This window comes from Leptodactylus fuscus, chromosome 1 (genome assembly GCF_031893055.1).
Source record: "Leptodactylus fuscus isolate aLepFus1 chromosome 1, aLepFus1.hap2, whole genome shotgun sequence".
In the NCBI taxonomy this organism is placed as follows: Eukaryota; Metazoa; Chordata; class Amphibia; order Anura; family Leptodactylidae; genus Leptodactylus; species Leptodactylus fuscus.
Genome location: NC_134265.1, coordinates 3,299,086 through 3,305,085, shown reverse-complemented (window position 1 = coordinate 3,305,085; position 6,000 = coordinate 3,299,086). Strand labels below are relative to the sequence as shown.

The 6,000-nt window shown below is 44.9% G+C and overlaps 1 protein-coding gene across 4 annotated transcripts in view; it reads left to right on the top strand.

The window, feature by feature from the left end:
* The first annotated feature begins 3,419 nt into the window (after positions 1-3,419).
* CNTFR (ciliary neurotrophic factor receptor) overlaps positions 3,420-6,000 on the top strand; it is a 425,728-nt gene continuing 423,147 nt past the window's right edge. For 3 of the 4 annotated variants that reach the window (XM_075267249.1, XM_075267240.1, XM_075267215.1), the window contains exon 1: positions 3,420-3,566. The gene's annotated coding sequence lies outside the window, so the exon portion shown is untranslated. The remainder of the gene's footprint in view (positions 3,567-6,000) is intronic. The other variant, XM_075267223.1, reaches the window with a different exon arrangement.

Here is a 6,000-nt window from a genome sequence, read left to right as displayed (position 1 = left end):
GGGCCCCTAATACAAGTAATAATATAAGATCCAGGGCCCCTAATACAAGTAATAATATAAGATCCAGAGGCCCCTAATACAAGTAATAATATAAGATCCAGGGCCCCTAATACAAGTAATAATATAAATAATATAAGATCCAGGGCCCCTAATACAAGTAATAATATAAGATCCAGGGCCCCTAATACATGTAATAATATAAGATCCAGGGCCCCTAATACAAGTAATAATATAAGATCCAGGGGCCCTAATACAAGTAATAATATAAGATCCAGGGCCCCTAATACAAGTAATAATATAAGATCCAGGGCTCCTAATACAAGTAATAATATAAGATCCAGGGGCCCTAATACAAGTAATAATATAAGATCCAGGGCCCTAATACAAGTAATAATATAAGATCCAGGGCCCCTAATACAAGTAATAATATAAGATCCAGGGGCCCCTAATACAAGTAATAATATAAGATCCAGGGCCCCTAATACAAGTAATAATATAAGATCCAGGGCCCCTAATACAAGTAATAATATAAGATCCAGAGGCCCCTAATACAAGTAATAATATAAGATCCAGGGCCCCTAATACAAGTAATAATATAAGATCCAGGGGCCCTAATACAAGTAATAATATAAGATCCAGAGGCCCCTAATACAAGTAATAATATAAGATCCAGGGCCCCTAATACAAGTAATAATATAAGATCCAGGGCCCCTAATACAAGTAAAAATATAAGATCCAGGGCCCTAATACAAGTAATAATATAAGATCCAGGGCCCCTAATACAAGTAATAATATAAGATCCAGGGCCCCTAATACAAGTAATAATATAAGATCCAGAGGCCCCTAATGCAAGTAATAATATAAGATCCAGGGCCCCTAATACAAGTAATAATATAAATAATATAAGATCCAGGGCCCCTAATACAAGTAATAATATAAGATCCAGGGCCCCTAATACATGTAATAATATAAGATCCAGGGCCCCTAATACAAGTAATAATATAAGATCCAGGGGCCCTAATACAGGTAATAATATAAGATCCAGAGGCCCCTAATACAAGTAATAATATAAGATTCAGGGCCCCTAATACAAGTAATAATATAAGATCCAGGGCCCCTAATACAAGTAATAATATAAGATCCAGAGGCCCCTAATACAAGAAATAATATAAGATCCAGGGCCCTAATACAAGTAATAATATAAGATCCAGGGCCCCTAATACAAGTAATAATATAAGATCCAGGGGCCCCTAATACAAGTAATAATATAAGATCCAGAGGCCCCTAATGCAAGTAATAATATAAGATCCAGGGGCCCCTAATACAAGTAATAATATAAGATCCAGAGGCCCCTAATACAAGTAATAATATAAATAATATAAGATCCAGGGCCCCTAATACAAGTAATAATATAAATAATATAAGATCCAGGGCCCCTAATACAAGTAATAATATAAGATCCAGGGCCCCTAATACAAGTAATAACATAAGATCCAGGGCCCTAATACAATAATAATATAAGATCCAGGGCCCTAATACAAGTAATAATATAAGATCCAGGGCCCTAATACAAGTAATAATATAAGATCCAGGGCCCTAATACAATAATAATATAAGATCCAGGGCCCTAATACAAGTAATAATATAAGATCCAGGGCCCCTAATACAAGTAATAATATAAGATCCAGGGCCCCTAATACAAGTAATAATATAAGATCCAGGGCCCCTAATGCAAGTAATAATATAAGATCCAGGGCCCCTAATGCAAGTAATAATATAAGATCCAGGGGCCTAATACAAGTAATAATATAAGATCCAGGGCTCCTAATACAAATAATAATATAAGATCCAGGGCTCCTAATACAAGTAATAATATAAGATCCAGGGCCCCTAATACAAGTAATAATATAAGATCCAGGGCCCCTAATGCAAGTAATAATATAAGATCCAGAGGCCCCTAATACAAGTAATAATATAAGATCCAGGGCCCTAATGCAAGTAATAATATAAGATCCAGGGGCCCCTAATACAAGTAATAATATAAGATCCAGGGGCCCCTAATACAAGTAATAATATAAGATCCAGGGGCCCCTAATACAAGTAATAATATAAGATCCAGGGGCCCCTAATACAAGTAATAATATAAGATCCAGGGCCCCTAATACAAGTAATAATATAAGATCCAGGGGCCCTAATACAAGTAATAATATAAAATCCAGGGGCCCTAATACAAGTAATAATATAAGATCCAGGGGCCCTAATACAAGTAATAATATAAGATCCAGAGGCCCCTAATACAAGTAATAATATAAGATCCAGGGCCCCTAATACAAGTAATAATATAAGATCCAGGGCCCTAATACAAGTAATAATATAAGATCCAGAGGCCCGTAATACAGGTAATAATATAAGATCCAGGGCCCCTAATACAAGTAATAATATAAGATCCAGGGCTCCTAATACAAATAATAATATAAGATCCAGGTCTCCTAATACAAGTAATAATATAAGATCCAGGTCTCCTAATACAAGTAATAATATAAGATCCAGGGCCCTAATACAAGTAATAATATAAGATCCAGGGCCCCTAATACAAGTAATAATATAAGATCCAGGGGCCCCTAATACAAGTAATAATATAAGATCCAGGGGCCCCTAATACAAGTAATAATATAAGATCCAGGGCCCTAATACAAGTAATAATATAAGATCCAGGGCCCCTAATACATGTAATAATATAAGATCCAGGGCCCTAATACAAGTAATAATATAAGATCCAGGGCCCCTTATACAAGTAATAATATAAGATCCAGGGCTCCTAATACAAATAATAATATAAGATCCAGGGCCCCTAATACAAGTAATAATATAAGATCCAGGGGCCCCTAATACAAGTAATAATATAAGATCCAGGGGCCCCTAATACAAGTAATAATATAAGATCCAGGGCCCTAATACATGTAATAATATAAGATCCAGGGCCCCTAATACAAGTAATAATATATGATCCAGGGGCCCTAATACAAGTAATAATATAAGATCCAGGGCCCCTAATACATATATATATAATCCTGCCCCCCCCCCCCCCCCACTATAGGGTCATAGCATATTACACAGTGCACAGTAGGGGGCGCCTCCTGACTTCTCTACTTCACAATATGTTTGATTATTATCCCACAGACACAGATTAATCGTCAGATTCTGGATAGGAATGAGGAGTAGCGGCCGCAGCCGACCCCCATCGGCCGATGATCGCTGCCGCTCTTCTCCCTTCCCGTCCTACAGGTTGCTCTGGCAGTGAAACAGTCGGTGTCCCCTCCCTGCAGTCCCGGCCGCGGCCGGCAGGGGGCGCTGCTCTCCGGCTGTGCGGGCCTCTGGTACAGATCTGCTGCTCTTGCAGTCCCTTCTCTGTCAGTGGCTTCCTCAGTCACATGGCTCGTGTGTGTGAGTTTAAAAGAGGCTAAATCGTGTGTCTGTGCTGCAGAGGAGGCTTCAGGGAGCCCATTGGATGTATGGTGAGAGGAGCAGGGGCATCTGAGGAGCTGCAGCCCCTCCACACACTGTAAGTACATGAGCAGCCCTCCATCCAGGTCTATGGCAAGGACACCCTGGATGGGGAGGGGGCTGCTGGGCTGGTGTCCCCCTGGGGTGCTGGGGGGCAATGATGCAGCTTTAGGAAGAGCTGAGCAATGAAACTTGCAAGGGAGTGGCAGCGGAATCCGAGGCTTGTGTGTCATTGTCAGCTGCAGACGGTTCCTGGCAGTGTGCACTGCGACCTGCGCTCTGACCATTGATTGATTGACTTTGTCTCTTGTTACATTGTATCCCCGGCTTGTTACATGGATGGGATGTTGCTTCCTCTGCGCTGCTGTGGTGCCTGCTCAGTGTTAGCGGGCGGGGGGGGGAGCTGGCAGCCTCCTAATTGTCAGATTTTCCTTTAATAGGGTCTGCTGCTATTCACTCCCTTATAAAGCACTTCAAAGCTGGGGCTGTCTCGCCTGTGTGACCGGGGCTGTCTCGCCTGTGTCATGTCTCTCCGGGTCACAGGAAAGCCTTTAGCGCTCTTTACCTCGCTGCCACCGACCTCATTTTACCCTTTTAACGAGAGCGCTACTGTCGGTGAAGGGTTAAATAATCAGCCATTAAAATGCACTGCTTTACGTTGCGGCTCCTGGAGCGTTAACCCCTTCTCGGGAGGATTCCTCGCCGCCTTGGACTAAAACTGCAAACCCCGACCTTTAGATTAGAAATACGTAACGATAAAAATCGGCAAAAAATCAAGTTTTTCGGATGCCGAAGATGCCTGGAATTGGGGAATGTTGTGAGTGTAACAAGTTCCCCGTGTCGATCCCACGCGGCCCCCTCGCTCATGCACCATCCCAGGGGCTCATCCAGACCGGACCGCGTACCGTCCAACGTCTGTGGCGTCTACGGGACCGCGGCGACGGGATCGGCCATTGTGGACTGTTGTTATACACGACTTGTGATTGGTCGCATGAATGTTCCCCGTTACATAATCGGCTCCTCCGTACATAACTGTTGCGTCTGCGGCACAGGCGATTGGCTCGTACCCATGCTCGCCTTACAGATGCTTGTGGCGCCTCCATAACTCATTTTGGGGGCGCAGTGCACTTATGGCGTAGATGACGCTTTTTGGTGTAGCGGGGTGCAGACCCCTACTCGCAGCCGCTTACGGTATGGCGGTTCTAAGATCTCATGTATCACATCCGATTGTTTATCGTCTCCTCGGAGCCGCTGTCAGAGTCGCCATAAATCTCCATAAAATTAGCTGAAGACTCGGGATTCAGAGGTTGATCCTCCTCAGGAGTCTCAAGTTCTCTGCTTGTTCTTGGTAGTTCTCTCCTTAGTCGTACGCTGCCGTGAATCTTAATAGGAAGAAGTTCTCAATGTATCAGACATGGAGGGGCAATAAGGCGATCCAGGAAGGGTCGTTAACCTGTGCTGTGCCGGGGCATGTTGTAGGTCCGGACATGGTGTCTTCTTGGATTCTTCCTCCTTACACTTCTCCTCGGTGTCGGCAGTTTTTGCTTCGCTTGTGTCTGTGTTATTTTTATTTTTTGGGTTATAACTCAGCGCTGGATTTCCTCAAGTTTATTAACACTGATTGTGGTGTCGCTGGGAGAGCGGAGACGTGGACACTATAGATGTCAGCCTGGCCAAGAAACGCTCTATGGGGAAGTCCAGGAAGATTTACACAAACCATGCATCCTTCCACATGGCGTCTAATTGATGCTGATACGCAACGCTCAACCCTTAACCAGTGCGGGTTATAGCAGAGGAGCAACTGGTGGGGAAGGGGAAGACGCTGGAGACACTGGTGGGGAAGGGGAAGACTGGAGACACTGGTGGGGAAGGGGAAGATACTGGAGACACTGGTGGGGAAGATACTGGATACACTGGTGGGGAAGGGGAAGACACTGGAGACACTGGTGGGGAAGGGGAAGACGCTGGAGGTACTGGTGGGGAAGATACTGGAGACACTGGTGGGGAAGGGGAAGATACTGGTGGGGAAGGGGAAGATACTGGTGGGGAAGGGGAAGATACTGGTGGGGAAGGGGAAGATACTGGTGGGGAAGGGGAAGACGCTGGAGACACTGGTGGGGAAGGGGAAGATACTGGAGACACTGGTAGGGAAGGGGAAGACGCTGGAGGTACTGGTGGGGAAGATACTGGAGACACTGGTGGGGAAGGGGAAGATACTGGTGGGGAAGGGGAAGATACTGGTGGGGAAGGGGAAGATACTGGTGGGGAAGGGGAAGATACTGGTGAGGAAGGGGAAGACGCTGGAGACACTGGTGGGGAAGGGGAAGACGCTGGTGGGGAAGGGGAAGACGCTGGTGGGGAAGGGGAAGACACTGGAGACACTGGTGGGGAAGGGGAAGACTGTAGACACTGGTGGGGAAGGGGAAGATACTGGTGGGGAAGGGGAAGATACTGGAGCAACTGTTGGGGAAGGGGAAGACGCTGGAGATACTGGTG